The 18,855-nt window shown below is 44.7% G+C and overlaps 1 protein-coding gene across 1 annotated transcript in view; it reads left to right on the top strand.

Moving 5' to 3' along the window:
- The first annotated feature begins 1,311 nt into the window (after positions 1 to 1,311).
- ahnak (AHNAK nucleoprotein) overlaps positions 1,312 to 18,855 on the top strand; it is a 57,095-nt gene continuing 39,551 nt past the window's right edge. The window contains exon 1 of the mRNA XM_072551102.1: positions 1,312 to 1,458. The gene's annotated coding sequence lies outside the window, so the exon portion shown is untranslated. The remainder of the gene's footprint in view (positions 1,459 to 18,855) is intronic.

The raw sequence follows: 18,855 nt of genomic DNA, 5'->3' as shown, positions 1-18,855 counted from the left end.
ATAACCAGACTGTACTGTGTCCCTCTGCTCTGACAGATACATTAATAACCAGACTGTACTGTGTTCCTCTGCTCTGACAGGTACATTAATAACCAGACTGTACTGTGTCCCTCTGCTCTGACAGGTACATTAATAACCAGACTGTACTGTGTCCCTCTGCTCTGACAGATACATTAATAACCAAACTGTACTGTGTCCCTCTGCTCTGACAGATACATTATAACCAGACTGTACTGTGTCCCTCTGCTCTGACAGGTACATTAATAACCAGACTGTACTGTGTCCCTCTGCTCTGACAGGTACATTAATAACCAGACTGTACTGTGTCCCTCTGCTCTGACAGATACATTATAACCAGACTGTACTGTGTCCCTCTGCTCTGAGAGATACATTAATAACCAGACTGTACTGTGTCCCTCTGCTCTGACAGGTACATTAATAACCAGACTGTACTGTGTCCCTCTGCTCTGACAGGTACATTAATAACCAGATTGTACTGTGTCCCTCTGCTCTGACAGATACATTATAACCAGACTGTACTGTGTCCCTCTGCTCTGACAGGTACATTAATAACCAGACTGTACTGTGTTCCTCTGCTCTTACAGACACATTATAACCAGACTGTACTGTGTCCCTCTGCTCTGACAGGTACATTAATAACCAGACTGTACTGTGTTCCTCTGCTCTTACAGACACATTATAACCAGACTGTACTGTGTCCCTCTGCTATGAGAGATACATTAATAAACAGACTGTACTGTGTCCCTCTGCTCTGACAGATACATTATATCTAGGATGTACTGTGTCCCTCTGCTCTCATAGACACATCATAGCCAGACTGTACTGTGTTCCTCTGCTCTCATAGACACATTATAACCAGACTGTACTGTGTCCCTCTGCTCTGACAGATACATTATAACCAGACTGTACTGTGTCCCTCTGGTCTGTCAGAGACAGTTATAACCAGACTGTACTGTGTCCCTCTGCTCTGACAAACACATCATAACCAGACTGTACTGTGTCCCTCTGGTCTGACCGACACATTATAACCAGACTGTACTGTGTCCCTCTGTGCTGTGCCCCTCCATCTGACTGACCACCCACCCTCAGATTGCCCTGCGCCCCTGCTCTGCCAACCCTGTTTAGTGGCACCGTTGGAGAGGTGGGTTCGCCCGGGCGCATGACTCCGCGGACACCTCCCTGATTGTCAGCTCTCTCTCCCATTTTTTCCTTTGGTCCATCCTCCATCACCAAGCGAGTCTCCGCCCCCCCCCAAAGGACCCACCCGATCATGTACAAGAGCCCAACCCTGTAACAGTAGAGTGTTATTATCGGGAATCTGGAGGTTGGTGCTACACTTTAAGTGCTGCGTTGACGAACGGGCTATTCCACACAAGCATTGGGCGCCCCGGCACGATGGGACGGCTAGGGCTTTAGCCTATAAATCGCTGCCGCCAGGTAAGTCCAACTGCAAATCTCCAAGAGATGTGTTTAATTGCTCAGAACTTGCTGCAAAGATTTCGATTGGGAGTTTTGAGATGAATGCGCGCGTGTTACCGAGTGGCAGCAACGATTCACTCCTGGTCGAATTCTCTAAAAGTTTATTTTGGGGGGGGGGGGTGAAAAAACTTTTTTTTTGGCAAAGCGAAAACGATTGCTGTTTTTGGATAGTGTCGAGAGCTCCCAACGTGGGCGTGGATTCTTTCAGCTGCCCCCTGGTCTTGCTTGCGAGCTGTCTTAACCAAAAAAAAATTTAAGTTGAACAACTCATAAAAGTTTTTGTAGATAGATCGAGCAGCCCAGAGACAGGGGACCTGCAGGAATCTGATTGCCCGTCAAAACCTTTCCCCCCCCCCCCCCCCTAATGTTTTGGCCACTCACACATGTCACCAGAGAGAGAAAAAATATTGCATTTGTGGAGATTTGTTCCAGTGGGTCTCTGTTTTTACAACTGAAGCTGGAAAAATAAACCTTGTTGGCAAGTTTTTTTTAAAAAAAATCTCTTGCACGAAGTTTCTGCAATCGTGTTTGACATGGGTGTGGAGAAGGGGTATGGCAAAGCCTTTTTTCCCTCCCCCCCCCCACCCACCCCAGGTCTGGGCAGCGAGCCAGAGTCTAACCTTGGAATTCATGACTGCGGTTGGAAAAGACAGAGTAACTTAAAGCAGACTTTTGAGGGGACTGGGTGTGGGAGGTGGAGAGTGAGTGAGGGAAGAGAGAGAGAGAGAGAGAAAAAAATGTAATCACTGCCAGAATTTTATGTGTGAGGCAACGAGAGAGTGAGAGGGGTGGGGGAGTGACTTGCAGACTGTAGAGTTAGGTGTGGCGAGGTTATTTGAAGATTAAACAAGCAAGTTTAGATCCGTGAGATTGACTTTTGTCAAGTCTCCCATATGCAAATATTATTTGAAGTTTGCTGTTCTGTCTCACATACTTTAACCCCTCGACCGGACTGATGGGGTTGGGGGGGGTGATAGTCGACAATACAGTTCCGAAGTTAGTCCAACAGTCGAACCCTCTCATGCCCCCCCCCCGTTGCAGTGGAACCCAGAATAAAGCGGCGCCTGATTCGGCAGAGTTCAGTTCAGACTGAGGCATCCCAGGATTTTTGTTTTGAAGACTCGAGAGTATGTTACTGGCAAAAGCCCACGGCTGCTCCCGGGAGCAAGAGAAACCGACGTTTCGGGCATCAGGGAGGTTTTGTCATCGTTGATTCGGAGATGCCTTGGGCTGGACAGAGAGTTAAAACCTCAACCCCTCCCCCCCCCCTCAAACACCAGGTTCCAGTCCGACAGGTTTAGTTGGAAGCACTAGCTTTCCGGAGCGACGCTCTGGTGAAGGAGCACCGCTTGCAAATAAAACCTGTTGGGCTGTATGTAACCTGGCGTTGGGTGTGATTTTTCACTTCGCCTTTTGCTAGTTTATCCGTCCCCCAGATAATGGATTTAACAGGTACACAGAAAATAGAAACCATTCTTGCCCTGCCTTTCGCGCTAGTGTCTTGACAGATGATGCATGTGTAAAACTGGACCAAGATTGGAAGGGTGGGTCACTTTGCCTCCGAGTTTAATCTTGCAAACTGCAGTGTGCCCAGACTGCCTGTTTATTCTCTCTCTCGCTGAAGTAGGGTGGATCCCATATCCGATCGGGATAGCATTTATTTTTAACAAAGCCAATAATAAATCCTTTTTGCAGCTTTTCAGAGAAATCACTTTGTCATTTACGAAACAAAGGCGATGTGGGAAGATGGTGTTGGGGAGAGGAAGGGAAGGGAGGGGGGGGGCGAGGATTTTTATTTTTGAATTCAAACGTGACGCCTCGCACTGCGGCGGGAGAGTGGGATTTTGGTGGTTTTTTTTCCCCTTCCGAAAGTTTGAAGACCAGCCTCCCTCCCACCCTCCCCGAGCTGCTCAAAGAGGCGGGCCAGATGAATCGGAACAGGGATTTACAGGCGAGGTTGGGGTCTCTTTCAAAGGCGAGATGCCCTCCCGCCAGATCTGCGAATCCACCCAGAAGGACCTGTGGGTGGACGCTGCGCTTTGGTCTACTGCCCCCAACGCTCCCCTTCCCCCCCATGATCATAGGACTCAAAAATGACTGGTGCAAGTCTACTGCCCCAACGCTCCCCTTTCCCCCCCCCCACACACCATGTAGTGCACAAAACAATATGATGGTCGTTTCCACATCACAGCCTTGCTCTGCAGTGAGTGAACTCACTGGCGTAATGTCTAAAAGCAAGTTAGTGCGGATTCTGCAATCTGAAACCAAAAGGGCTTTGACAAAGGGTCAGTTAGACTCGTAATGTCAGCTCTTTTCTCTCCTCACAGATGCTGCCAGACCCTGCTGAGATTTTCCAACATTTTCTCTTTTTGGCGTAGATGTCTAGGTTGCCTCAAAGGGCGGCAAAGTGGCTCAGGGGTTAGCACTGCTGCCTCACAGCACCAGGGTCTGTGTGTGTGTGCATTCGCCCTGTGGGTTTCCTCCTACAGTCCAAAGATGTGCAGGTTAGGGTGAATTGGCTGTGCTAAATTGTCCATAGTGTTCGATACAATAGTCGGAGGGGAAATGGGTCTGGGTGGGTTACTCTTCGTGTGTGGACTGGTTGGGCCGAAGGGCCTGTTTCCACACTGTAGGGAATCTAATCTAATTGCTTGTATGTTAGGAAAGTCAGAATTTGGGCAAAATCGCACCATTGAGAACCCCCCCCCCAGCTGTCTGGTGGCTTTGTAGACAGGATTAGACTCGACAGTGATGGCCCTTCTAGCCGAATAGCTGACCGGACCACGCCTTGTTCAGACTCTTGGGCACCCGGTAGCCTCTGGGACCAGATGCCTTAAGACGAGCCACAGAGCTGCACCCTCAGCCCCCTCTGCCGAGGACCAGATGACAATGACGAAGGGGAGCAAGAGGAAGAGAGCCTGGAAAGGGGAAATCCCATTACTGTTCAAGCAATGTCACCCGCCCCCATGCTGCTCGACAAACTGGGGGGGGGGGGGGATAGTGGTCAGCATTTTGGGTCGAGGCAGAGATTTACAAGTCTTGAGGTCATGCAGAGGTGACATGGTGATGGTTCTTCAGAGTGATCGGAGCATCCTTTTGATGCCCCCAGTCTGATCAGGAGGAGGTCGTCTTCAGTCTGTGAGCTGAGTCAATACGGGGACAACAAACGCACAAACTGCTGGAGAAACTTAGCAAATCTGGCAGCAGCTGGGGCATTAGGGATGGCGCAGTGGTTCAGTGGTTAGCACTGCTGCCTCACACCACCAAGGTCCCTCGTTCGATTCCAGCCTCGGGCAACTGTCTGTGTGGAGTTTGCACATTCTCCCCGTGTCTGCGTGGGTTTCCTCTGGGTGCTCCAGTTTCCTCCCACAGTCCAAAGATGTGCAGGTCAGGTGAATTGGCCATGCTAAATTGCCCATAGTGTTAGTCAGAGGGAAATGGGTCTGGGTGGGTTACTCTTTGGAGGGTTGGTGTGGACTGGTTGGGCTGAAGGGCCTGTCCCCACACTGTAGGGAATCTAATCTAATCTTTCCTGAATAAGCCAAACCTGACTGACGATTAGAGTGAGTTCAATGACCACAACCCTGTAATCAGAGCCTTAATGTGTACCAGTTTGTAACAGCATTGGATACAGGAACTTAAAACAAAGTAAAGATTTTTTAAGTAATAAGACAAAAGCAAATACTGCAGTTGTTGGAGTTTAAAAAAATGTTTTGAAACTGCAGTTCTGAAGAAGTCTGATACTGGACTTGGCTCAGTTTCTCACTCCTAATGCTGCTAGACGTGCTGAATTTCTCCAACACTTGCTGTTTTAATCAGTAAGTGAGGAGTAATGCGCTGCTCAGCTGTAATTCAATCCCTATTTGAAAGCTGTACATCTAATCCTCATATATGATAAATCCCTACCTCTGAATTAAAAATAGTGTAGGTTGTCCTATGTAAACTTGTTAGGCTGCCATACCACCCTCCGGCCAGTGATGGCACTGCTGCACCTCCATTGGCTAGGGGGTGTAACAACAGCGTGATGTGTTTACAGGGATAGTTGCCTTTACAACTATGGTCACGGGAAATTAAAATGGAGAAGGTTACCAAGAAGATGAAAATTTTTACACAGAGATATCTTGAGAACTATGGCATGCCAAATTACACACACACACACACACACATTTTTGCCGGTGTGTTGCTGAATTCTGACTTCTGCGATCAAACACAGAGACCAAACACAACCCTGCAGGCATGCTCTACCGAGCAAATGTATCCAAGTTTTTGGTATTTGCAGTCTTCCCAGGTTCAAGACTGATTCCAGGAAACTTTGAGAAATGTTTCTGTGGTTTAGGTTCTGGCCTGATTCTTTGTGCTCTCTTTTTGTAAGTGTACAATGTTATTTTAGCCTGCTTTCCCAACCTCAGAAAGTAATCTTGAGGGTGTACAATTATTTTTTAGTGCGAGCTGGCAGTGAAGTTAATTAGAAACAGGCAGATAAGAAGCAATGCAGACTGAGATACAGGTTACCGAGGAGCACCACAGGCACAGAGGTACATACTGAGACACAGCTACTTCATCACATACTGAAAAGTGTGGATATGCCATACTGACACTGCACTCAAAAACTAAGATAAGACGTGGTCATGGTGCAACGCAGTTATTGAAGTCATGTAAGCTTTGAAACACGCAGACACTAACAGACAAAGACTGATGAAGATACCGGGAAACTTTGAGGCACAGACACCAACGAGATATGCACCTGAAAAAAATTACATATGTTGGATAAGATGGCAATTTTAAATGTAGGCTGAATAATTTTACTCGTGACAATTTTCACCTAAACATGCATTGACCAAAGATATGATTTACACAAGAAAAATTGGTTTTTACTTATCGATGTAAAAAGAAAAGCCTTTACTAACAATTTTAGCACAGCAGCTTTGTAAGAGTGGAAACGTTGAATGAGAACACACTTTATCTGTGAAAAATCTGTTTAAATGAGGTTGTCAGAAATGATGAAAGAAAAGATTTGTTTCTTGGACAGAGAAGGCACTGCTGAGAAAAAGTACTTTTCCGGGCATTGTTTTCAGAATATTTTAAACTGAGACTCTTGTTCACTGGGTGCTAAAAACCATGAGGCACTTTTTAAAGGTCGGAAGTTCTCCTTATGTCTGGGTGAGCATTCATCTCTCAACCAACAATATCAATTGTTTTTTTCAGTTGTCAGTTTTTAGTTGTACTGCTGTGAGATGCCCTAGCGTATATCCCTGCATATTGCAGACACTTTTTGCCAATATTAGTCTTTTGCAAAATACTGTTCATAGTTAATCGATTGAGCGAGAAGCACTTTAAGACAGCTCTAAAATAGGATGAGGTGCTCTGTAGAAACTTCAAAAAAGTGTATTGGCTTCAGAGAGAGATTTATTGGCGAGAATAGTTGGGAATGTGTCAACATTTTTGGTGGGAAGTGAGTTAACAAAATAAACCGAGAGTGTAAGACAAAGGTTCCATGTTGTCTATTTTAAAATCTGTCAATTTAACTCTGAGAATGTGGCAACCAACTAACAATGCACAGCAACTGATTTTTTTAAAAAGTTGCAATTTTGTTTTAAAGAAAGGACATTGCGTGGGGATATTTGCTGTGTTGACCGTGGGAAACAATTTGTAAATATTTACTGCCAGGTTTTGGTGAATGAGAGCCTACCCTTCGGGGGTTTGTTAAACTCTGGGTGTGTTTTGGAGTGGTTACATTTCCAGATACTATTATTTTCTAACCTTTTGGTTTACATACACAAGTAAAGCTTCCATTCAGCATTTTAACCCATTAGCAACTCCTGTTAAAATGGCAAATAGGAATTTTGCAGGATAGCTTACAGCAATAGTCAGCCTCAGAATCACTTGTATCCCTGAGAGTTTTGTGCAGCATTTATTTCAGCGGTAATGTTTATATTCTTAAAGGTGTGTGGCGAAACAGATCTCTCGAAGTTCTAGTGAATGGAAATCAGATGTATATTGTCCTGAAGTGGGAGTAGTTCAATTTACGAATTTTAAATTTGTAGAGGAATAAGACGGTGTTATTTTCTGGGTCTGTAGATTGTGAATGAGGAAAAATGGCCTTTAATAAAGTGATATGTACTTGTTGTCAGATGTGGGAGTTTAAAGAGAGTTTAAGGGTTACTGCGGATTATATCTGCCGTAAATGCTGTTGGATGTGAATCTTATCAGATCGAGTGGGTCGGTTGGAGAGACAGATAGAAGTAATGAGGGATTTGCAACAGCAACAGTATGTGATGGATGGCAGTTATAGGAAGGGGGGAAATGTCTCAGATACAGTCACATAGATGGGTTAACTCCAGGAAGGGTAAGAGTGGTAGGCAGCTAGTGCAGGAGTCTTTTGTGGATATACCCATTTCAAACAGGTATGCTGTTTTGGAAAATGTAGAGGGGGTGATGGATTCTCAGGGGAACGTAGCACGAGCAGCCAAGTGGACGTCTCTGTGACTCTATTAAGATAGATTAAGAGCAAGCTGTAGTTACAGATTTTCCACAAAATGACAAAATGGTGGTTCTTTCAAGCCATTTTGTATTGGTCCATTGCTTCCCCATCCACAAAACCTGATGGTTCCTTCCCATCAACTAATGTCGAAACTATTTATAAGCATTGAGGAAACTTGTACAGGCTCCCCCTGATAAAATCTGCTGAATCAGTGCAGGCCACGCCATATTAGTCATGTAACAAAGTACTTCAAACAGCTTACTCACCTGTAAACAAGGTCAAATAATGGTCTCTTGATGTAGAGAGCAGTCGTGAAACCAGGTGAAGGATGCTACTGGTAGAGTTGCTTCAACAGCATTCTCAAGTTAGCCAATTTTATTCAGGGTCACCATGCTTGCTCGGCCATTAGGAGGTACCAAATGTCATGAAAAGATGCTGAAAATAGTCAGCAGGTCTGGCAGCAACTGTGGAGAGAGAAACAAATAATGTTTCAGGTCCATAGATGTCTTCTTCTGATTTTCATATCTAATGTAAAATGTTGGGTGGAATCCTCTGATAGCATGCCAAGAAATGGGAAGACCATTTAATTAGGTGGTATGAATTTTGGCTCCATCAGAATTAAGTTCAATTCAGGCGGACCCATTGTCGATCTTCCCATTGTGCTGATTATTGAGGCCCTTAAGTGGCCCATTAATGTTCACTTCAGATTCTTATCCTGTTGTCACCTTGGAGATAGTCAGGACTGCAGATGCTAGAGTGTAGATAGAGTGTGGCACTGGGGGATAAAAAACCCAGTGAGTACTGGAGGTGCTGGAGCTTAGAGTCAAGAGTGTGGTGCTGGAAAAGCACAGCAGGTCAGGCAGCATCCGGGGAGCAGGAGAGTCAATGTTTCAGGCAGGAACAAGGGAGCGGTGGGTTGGGGGAGTGTTCCACTGACAGCCAACCCTTGTCCTTGCTGCCAACATTTCTTCCTGCATTCCCCACCTCTTGGATCTCCTTCCTGGCATTATTCACTTTTGTCTAGGGTTTAGTTTTGATTTGGTTTCTTTCAGGTACTCCCTTATATTCACTGTCATTCTTGAGCACATTCTATAGTTCTCTGGTATATTATTAAAAGTAGCTCACACAGATACTGCAGCTGGTATGAGCTCTAACTGCTGACAAGTAAATTTCAAAACTTTTTCCCCTGACCCTCTGACTCCTGATGAGAATGGGGGAACTCATCCCATGGGTGGACCTGTTTAATGTGTGCCCCTATAAATAGAGTCCATGGGCTATTAGAGTCAAGAGTGTGGTGCTGGAAAAGCACAGCAGGTCAGGCAGCATCTGAGGAGCAGGAAAGTCATCAGAATAATTCCTGATGAAGGGCTTTTGCTCGAAACGTCGATTCTCCTGCTCCTGGGATGCTGCCTGGCCTGTTGTGCTTTTCCAGCACCACACTCTTGACTCTAATCTCCAGCACCTGCAGGACTCACTTTCTCCATGGGCTCTTAAGCTACTGAGAGCCATTAAGTCCCAGCTCCTTTTCAACCACACACTTTGCAGAGGGGCATCATTGTGTGGCATCCAGGAGTGAGAAGCCTGACTGATTCTTCTAGATGTTTCCAAATTTAATACCTTCTGTGGTTCCCAGCCCACCTTCTTGCAATCCTGATTCAGCCTAAATTGACTTCAGGATAAGAGGCTCCAGATTCCTTAGTCTGTGTATTCCGTGAGTATTAGGCTCATCTTCCATGGCCTAATAGCTCTGGTTGTCAGTGCCTTAACAAAGAATGGGTATTGTACTTTGATTAGATTAGATTAGATTAGATTAGATTAGATTACTTACAGTGTGGAAACAGGCCCTTCGGCCCAACAAGTCCACACTGACCCGCCGAAGTGTAACCCACCCATACCCCTACATCTACATCTACCCCTTACCTAACACTACGGGCAATTTAGCATGGCCAATTCACCCTGACCTGCACATCTTTGGAGTGTGGGAGGAAACCGGAGCACCCGGAGGAAACCCACGCAGACACGGGGAGAACGTGCAAACTCCACACAGTCAGTCGCCTGAGGCGGGAATTGAACTTCTGGTAAAATGGCAGAAATATGGAGTGGCTAGCATCACAGAACTCCTAGCACACTGAGACTCAGCATTTGTTTTCGGACTTAACTGAAAATAACCAACCTTTTCACCCAGAGGGTGGTACGTGGATGGAATGAGCTGCCAGAGGATGTGGTGGAGGCTGGTATAATTGCAACATTTTAAGAGGCATCTGGATGGGTATATGAATAGGAAGGATTTGGAGGGATATGGGCCGGGTGCTGGCAGGTGGGACTAGATTGGGGTTGGGATATCAGGGTCGGCATGGACGGGTTGGGCCGAAGGGTCTGTTTCCATGCTGTCCATCTCTATGACTCTAATAGAGCTTCGCTGTTTGGACTGACTGTGGTAAAGAGGACAGGTAGTAAGGGAAGAGAGTGTCAAGCATGGTCTATCAAAATAATTGATCATCAGAAAGAGATGTCGAGTTTGTCAGGCTTTGAGATTTTTACTGCTCATATCAAACCAGTTATCCTGGTGTGAGCATGGTAGTCATTTTGTGTACCCTTAAAAAGTCGAGACGTTTACATCTGTTTCTCTGAAAAACTTGACCCCATAGGTCCAGGCTAACACTGCAGTGCAGTACAAAGAGAGTGCTGCATTGTCATTAACGTTGCCTTTCCGATGAAATATTAAACCAAGACACAAACTTCCTGGGTTGGGCGATGCTGAAGGTCCCGCTGTGCTATTGCAAGAACAGCAGGGAGTTGTCCCGGTATTTCGGCCAACGTTCCAATTTTGAACAAACACACTCGCGAAAACAGCTGGACTGCACGTTCACTTTATGACTGCCGTTCACAAAATGGCGACTGTGGTTTTCCTGCATTCCAATGGTGACTGTTTTTTCAAAACGAAGCCTTATGCTAAACACTGATGAGTTTCTGAGACAAGACCAGGTGTATATACTTGCAAAGTGGATAAAGTTTGCAAAAGCTGAGAGCAGGGATAAACATAAGCCTGGCAGCTCAATCACAGCTAGAATATGTCATTACGCAATATTGTAGATAATTAATATTAATTCATCAAAAAGCTAATTTGTATAACACATAATCCTTTTTCGGCAATTTAACAATGTGGGACATGGAACAATTGTATATAAACCCTGCAGACTTGTGCATACTAGTATGTACTGTATTACAAAGTATTTAAAGCATAGAAAATAAGGCCAGCCTTAGTTTATGCTCCACACATGCGAAAGATATGTACACATTATTTAGAGGGTTTAGACAGTTATTTTATTACACAGTTATACTGAGGTTACATTTTAGTTAATGATTTCAAAGCTTACAGTCCAGAACCCCTTGAAAATACAGGCACATTCCTGGTGGCAATTTTGTGAGGAGTCCCTGCAAATGTTAAAAATCACACAACACCAGGTTATAGACCAACAGGTTTAATTGGAAGCACACTAGCTTTCGGAGCCCTGCTAGTGTGCTTCCAATTAAACCTGTTGGACTATAACCTGGTGTTGTGTGATTTTTAACTTTGTACACCCCAGTCCAACACCGGCATCTCCAAATCCTGCAAGGACACAGATTCACCCGGCAAAAACGATAACTTCCCAGGGCTACCTTCCTTCCCACAAATACTGACATCATTATTTGGAACACATTCTGATGTTGAAACTGTCTGAAAACCATATTCTTCCCCAGGCACCTCGTTCAAATATTTACAGCCCATTTAACCCGTTTGCACACTCCATTGAGCTGCAGAGGGCCCTGTTTGAGAACCTGTGCTATGCGTTACAGCTGTGCATGAAGATTCAATTCCTGCTTTGTGCTCGGGTTAGTCCATTGGAGCTGGATGTTAGCAGAAAATGAGAGGGCCAGCTAATGACGAGTAGTAGAATTGAGGAATGTTCTTGCTCCTGATAACTGTCTGATAGTAAGTGAATATGAGATATAAACAAAATTTCTTTCAGTTGAGATGTCTCCCATGGTGGCCTAAACTGGCAAACCATCAAGTGAAGCCCATTGAGTATGACGTGCGGGTACGTCCTACACCAGAGCAGAATCAGGACTGAAGTGGTGTTGGTGTTAGTGAATGAAACTGGAACAATATCTACATGTCACAAGAAAGATTAAGTAACTCTGAAAAGACCAGCTGCTGCATTTACTACCTCAACAAAGACACAGCCCGTCAGTTAATGCTATTCCTGGAGTACTGTTAACTCACAGATAATTTAGGATTTCCTGCTTGCAGGGGGCTGGGACTATGGATTTTTAAGCAAGCACAAGTGTGGGAAAGTAGAGGGCAGTGTTGCAGTGCATTTGAGATACATTATATACAGGGTCCTTATTTGGCTCAGAAGGGGAGCTGTAATATGAGCAGAACAGCCGGGTGGGACTTTGCAATCTTGGCCTCAATTAAGATCTAGACCTACAGAATAGAGGTGACCCTATACAGAATGGGAGCAGCACCCTAGCTGGATTTGTCTAGCTTATTTCTCTAGGGTGTAGGTTTGCTCACTGAGCTGTAGGTTTGATATCCAGACGTTTCATTACCTGGCCAGGTAACATCATCAGAGGCGACCTCCAAGTGAAGCGAAGCTGTTGTCTCCTGCTTTCTATTTATATGTTTGTCCTGGATGGGGTTCCTGGGGTTTGTGGTGATATCATTTCCTGTTCGTTTTCTGAGGGGTTGATAGATGGCATCTAGATCTATGTGTTTGTTTATGGCGTTGTGGTTGGAGTGCCAGGCCTCTAGGAAGTCTCTGGCATGTCTTTGCCTAGCCTGTCCCAGGATAGATGTGTTGTCCCAGTCGAAATAGTAGTTTATTTCCTCCATGTGTAGGGCTACGAGGGAGAGAGGGTCGTGTCTTTTTTGTGGCTAGCTGGTGTTCGTGTATCCTGGTGGCTAACTTTCTTCCTGTTTGTCCTACATAGTGTTTGTGGCAGTCCTTGCATGGAGTTTTGTAGACGACGTTGGTTTTGTCCATGGATTTGTTCTCGTTGACAGTTTTGTGGCCATAACTTGCATCTGATTGCTGGCCCCAGAGAGTATTTGGGGAAACTCTCAAACTCTTTCCTGGTCTGGAAAGCCTCACACCGGGTGAAGCCTCTGAGACACTGTGAAGGGGTGATTCTCTTTTTAACATATGCATAAGTCCTCTAACTGAGGAAGTGAATGACCCTGCTCTTGACATTTTGCCCTTCAGCCAGTTACCTGGGAAGTTTTTGAGATTGTCCTGGGGATCGATGCATGAACGTTTTGCTGTTTGGTTGCAGTGCAGAAGATGGCTTGAATACTGCACACCACTTTGGAGTGGGCTACATTCAGTGTTTTGAAGGATTATTTGACCATAGGTTATGGCAAGGCACTTTGGGATGGTTGGGAAGGTATTTCACCAATATGGCATTTGGAGGGAAATCCAGCTTGGAGAGCCAAGCCACATGAAGGAACAGTCATCTATGCCTAGATCAGAGTGGTATATAGCTTGGAGGTGATCTTGTTCCAATTAAATTCTTGCCCTTGTCATTTTTGCCCGTCATTTCCTTCATCTCTTCTGAAGGCATTGACTCTTTCAATGTGTGGCGATCTCTCCAGTACCTCTCACAAGTGGTTATACCTCATGGACGAACATGGGCAATATGTGTTAGGGTGTCTGATCCACCAACATGGGAGGGTGACATCTCAATTCTAGTCCTTGCCTGAAATCACAACATAGTTTTTAGTCAGGGGTTCACTCAAGAGCCATCAGGTGTAGAAACATTGGCTTATTTCTTTCCCGTTACCATCTCTGGTTGGAATTTGATGTAATGCAATAGGGCTATTGAAAAGCTACATAATTTTGGCTGTTGCTACTTTAGGTTTTGGCAAACAGTCCAGTCTTCCAGAGAAAAAGTGTAACTTGCTAAACTGTAGACCACAGAGTCATAGAGATGTACAGCATGGAAACAGACCCTTCGGTCCAACCCATTCATGCTGACCAGATATCCCAACCCAATTTAGGCCCTATCTACTGACAAATATTTGCATGAGCAATATATTTTCTGCACTTTCTTATTGCACCTTTCCATGCCTGTCTTCAACTGGCTTTCACAGCACTGAAGGTGTGTTTATGCCTATCTCTCGTTGTATTCTAGGAGTTATGACCACCATGTTGTACCTCACCTAAGAGCCTTCCTTAGGTGTGAAGCTAAGCTGTGAATGAAGTATTGCAAGCAGTATGAATAGGCAGGGGAGAGGATGGTTATTGGGCAAAAATCTAGCCTCATTTGCCCCACACTAAACAAGTCTTCACTTTTCAAGAATTGTAACTGTTGTGAGCAGGAAGCCTAGGATACTTTTCCTATACTGTGTTGGTGCTGACTGAGCTGAGATGAGCTTAACCTGGTTCTTTACTGTAGAGCATAGTTGTATTTTGGACTAACGGAGACCAAGATCAAAGAGCCAGGAGCTGACTAACCCAGAATCTGATCCATTTCTGCAGCACTTTTCATGATCCCAGAAGGACCCAAAAATACAAGAAGGTTCTTTTGAAGCGCAGGCACTTTTGTAATGTAAGAAATGCAGCAGCCAATTTGCACACAGTAAGCTCTCACAAACAGCGACTGGTCATACAAACTGTGATCAAGTGATAGCAAACAGCTGAGAGGACAAGGGCTTTGCAAGAATGGGTGCCTTCACAACGAAAGTGAATGCAAATTAACTTTTCTTAATAGCATTTAGCTAATTGCTAAACACAAGTCTCAATTTAAATTAAGTCTAAAAAAATACGAAGTAAACAAGTAACTTCTGTGCCACAAACTGTTATGTAGGTCAAGGAATCTGTGCCTCGGCTGAATTGAAAAGAACTGTGTTATTTTTCTTGGCTTTGTTTCTGAACCCTGTTGATGTTAACTGGAGGAATGCAGTTTGCTCTCCCTTCAGTGTGCGCTTAAAAAAACTGGCAGAGAGGGAAGTTGTTTTTTCTCTTTCTGGGTTTTTTTTTTATTAACAGACTGTCGTTGAATTTGATTTGCCTCACCACCGTCTTCTCAAGGGCAACTAGGGACGAAGCGATAAATGCTGCCAGTGGTGCCCACGTCCCACAACTGAAAATAAAAACTCTTGGTGCAGAGAGATAGAGGTTTCCAGTTCTACGTGCCATGGCTCATGAGACCTTTAGCAAACAGAAGCGAATAAAATATGAAGGAAGAATTCTTTTACTTGTACCCACCCCCCTCTCCAATTTTGGTTTCCTGAAAGGCCAGTCTCCTGATGTGGTACTGTTCTGGACCTCACTCAGCTGACCATTTCTACTATTTGGGTCAAGTCAGACAGCGTCTTGCCTGCAGTGAATTCAGAATGGGTCTGGCAGTTACTTCTGCTCATGGACAAAACCGAATCCAGAAATGATTCCATGTTAAAGCTAGCAAGCATTTGTTTTGGGCTGTTTTGAAAGTTGTTCACTTTGGCTTTGGATTCACCCCATTGGCCACATGGTTAATTGCAGTTTGCTATATTTCTGCTCTGTGGCAGTGGGACAATATGGCTTGAGCTGAGGCCAGACCAGGACGAGATTTCAAATTGGGTTGATATAAGGAGCGTCTTTCATTGTTTTCGAATTGGTACAGTTATGGGGATTGTGACCAGCTGGTGCGAAACCTGCAGTTTCAATGTACCTCCAAGCTGACTGATTGCAATCAGACCATGGACTTTCAGATAGAATCACAGGGAGGCCTGTCCAATTATCACCTATGTATTTCCACAAATGTTAGCATTTTCCAGTTCTGAAATGTTAAGTAACACCAGCAATGTGGGTTCAGTTCCTATACTGGCTGAGGATCACCATGAAGGTCCCACCTTTCAACCTTGACCCTTTGCTTTGAGGCATGATGACTTTCAGGTTAAACTCATCACTTGTTGTCTCTATATTAGAGAGAACAGTCCCTGTGGTCCTCTGGGACGACGGCAACTTTACCTTGACAAGCCTTCGGAATACCGTTAACTATTACCAGTTATGTGTGTATCAAGACTAGTGATTGTAACAATGTCAGCCGGAAAGACCTCATAGAATTTGGGTTCCCTGATTGGGACTGATAATTTAGTCTAATCAGGGAGCCCTGGCTGACAGACATAAGCAGGAGTGTCAGAGGTTCTGTTCACTCGGAGAAATGGCTGTGAGGAAGCCGGACCCCCCCAATGTCAAATTCTATGCACGTGTAAATAAGGGGTGACTTGCTGACAGGATACTGGCCTTTGTGGAGTTATTTCAAAGACAACAACTTGTTTTTCAATACTGTAGAAGGAGGTCCCAGGCTGCTTCTCAGAAGTTTAAAGGGTTGGAAAGCTGAGCTAATGAACATGGCATGAGGAAAAGTAACCAAATCTTTGGTCAAACAGGCAAACTTTAACAACCTAAAATGAGGGCAACACGGTGAGAGAAAACTGCAGAGACTGGTTGACAGTAGCCGAAATGCCTAAGATGGTACAAACATTAAGTGAGCAGATACGGTATGCAATCAGAGGATTTGATGATGGAGAAGAGCTTTTGTTTTATGGTTGAAGGAGGGTTAGCAAGCTCGGAATGGATGAGGTCATGGAAGGATTTATACACAATAATTAACATTTAAATATGTGGCATTAGGAGACAGGAAGCCATTGGGACTATCCAATCTTTGGGAGTGTGGAGACAAGGAAGGCTTTAAATTGCTTGGATTGTGTTTATCCTTGCAGCTGCACAGTGAATAATGCAGAGCCCCCCATGTGCCTGAGGCAATTTTCAGAAAGGCCTAAGAATCTAAGGAATGCAGCAGAGAATGTTATGAGTGCAGGGTCCAGATTTGCTGATTTCCTTTGAAGCCACTGACTGCCCCTGTTGTTTACATAGGAGCAGACAACAGAAACAAAAAATAGTCGAAAGGTTTAATCACACACCGGGCTAAATTCAGCCGCTTGTCTCAAACCCCTACCACCCCTTTAATTTTCGAAACTGGGTTTGAAAGTTTACTTTGTGGAAAACAGACACAGAGAGTTACACCTAAAAGGGAAAAATAAAATCTCCTGTTCTGGAACATCATTAGAAACAATGTAAGATTCATTAAGGTGTTTCTAATAGCTGACTAATAGGTTCATCCCAGAATTAGCCCTGTTTTAGCATTAAACTAGAAAATATTCACCTGGAACCGATCACTTCAGGATTACTTCAATCCATAAGTAAGCAAAACAACAATCCTTTAAGAGACCTTACTGAAAATGTATGAAGTTATATTTTTAAAAAATGTGAATGTGGAGATATGAACAGCTTTTGTCAGCTCCACAATAAAATCCCCTTTCCTAGACTCAGAGCCAATGCAGTTCCAAGTCAGGATGTTGTGTGGTTGCAGAAGGTGTCCTACTGAAAGTATTCAGAATAGTGGTGACTTAGCTGAAGTAACTAGTGGAAATCTATTTTATTTAGTAAGCAGAGAACAAAAATTGAACACCATCTCCTGAACAATGAAGGGAGAGATTGGGTTTTGTTTTGGCAGGATAATGCTAGGGCATGGAATGTCTAGTAAGAAGCAGTGATAGATGCAGAATCCAGGGATGTTAGTGAACGTGGATTGATACTTAGAGTCATAGAGATGTACAGCATGGAAACAGACCCTTCGGTCCAACCTGTCCATGCTGACCAGATTTCCCAACCCAATCTAGTCCCACCTGCCAGCACCCGGCCCATATCCCTCCAAACCCTTCCTATTCATATACCCATCCAAATGCCTCTTAAATGTTGTAATTGTACCAGCCTCCACCACGTCCTCTGGCAGCTTATTCCACACATGTACCACCCTCTGGGTGAAAACGTTGCCCCTTAGGTCTCTTTTATATCTTTCCCCTCTCACCCCAAACCCATGCCCTCTAGTTCTGAACTCCCCGACCCCAGGGAAAAGACTTCGCCTACTTGAAGGGTATGGTGAGACAAATGGATTTAGGAGGACGGACCAAATGTGTGAATCTCAAGCTGAGGATAGGGTTGGTGTGTAAGTGATACTCGCATAGCTGTAAAATCTATGCCACTCATCACCTAGGACTCTAAGAAGAATAGGTGAGGGACTGTGTGCCAGATGTGGGAGCTGCCATTTTGGGGCGGGGGGGGGGGGGGGGAGAACAACTAATAGGTGAAACAGTGGTGGACTGCTGTGTGTCAAATTGTATTGGACTCAGGGTCATGGCTGATCCATATCCTGTTCAGAAAGAGAGCACTGAACAGAATAAAGCAAATTAAATTCAATGAATTGACAGCTAACAAAAGAGGGTTCTATCCAATTAATCCTGTTGTTGTCCAACTGACTTTTCCAGAACTAAAACCTGACAGGTTGGCCTCAGCATTACCCCAACAGAAGCTAATGTGGGCATTTTTCTGGGACATGTGAGATTAATTGGAATAATGAGACCCTGAGACTAATTCCGATGATTTATCAGTTCGTCAGACCTGCCCACATTCATCGGGATGCTTGTTTGTCAGCCTGTTGTGGACATAGGGCTGGGTAAAAACAATGACTGCAGATGCTGGATACAAGAGTCTGGATTAGAGTGGTGCTGGAAAAGCGCAGCAGTTCAGGCAGCATCCGAAGAGCAGTAAAATCGATGTTTCGGGCAAAAGCCCTTCATCAGGAATACAGGCAGAGTGTGGAGAGATAAATGAGAGGAGGGTGGGGGTGGGGAGAAAGTAGCATATGTACAATAGGTGAGTAGGGGAGGGGATGAAGGTGCTGGTTTGGCAGAGAACTGCTTTATCTCAGCCAGTATGTCTAATTTCCATCTTCACCACTGGCTCTCTAACCCCTCCTTACTGTCTCTGAGTCTCCCTGCTATTTAA

The sequence above is a fragment of the Chiloscyllium punctatum genome, chromosome 31 (genome assembly GCF_047496795.1).
Source record: "Chiloscyllium punctatum isolate Juve2018m chromosome 31, sChiPun1.3, whole genome shotgun sequence".
Taxonomy (NCBI): Eukaryota; Metazoa; Chordata; class Chondrichthyes; order Orectolobiformes; family Hemiscylliidae; genus Chiloscyllium; species Chiloscyllium punctatum.
This window is presented reverse-complemented; position numbering and strand designations above follow the sequence as displayed.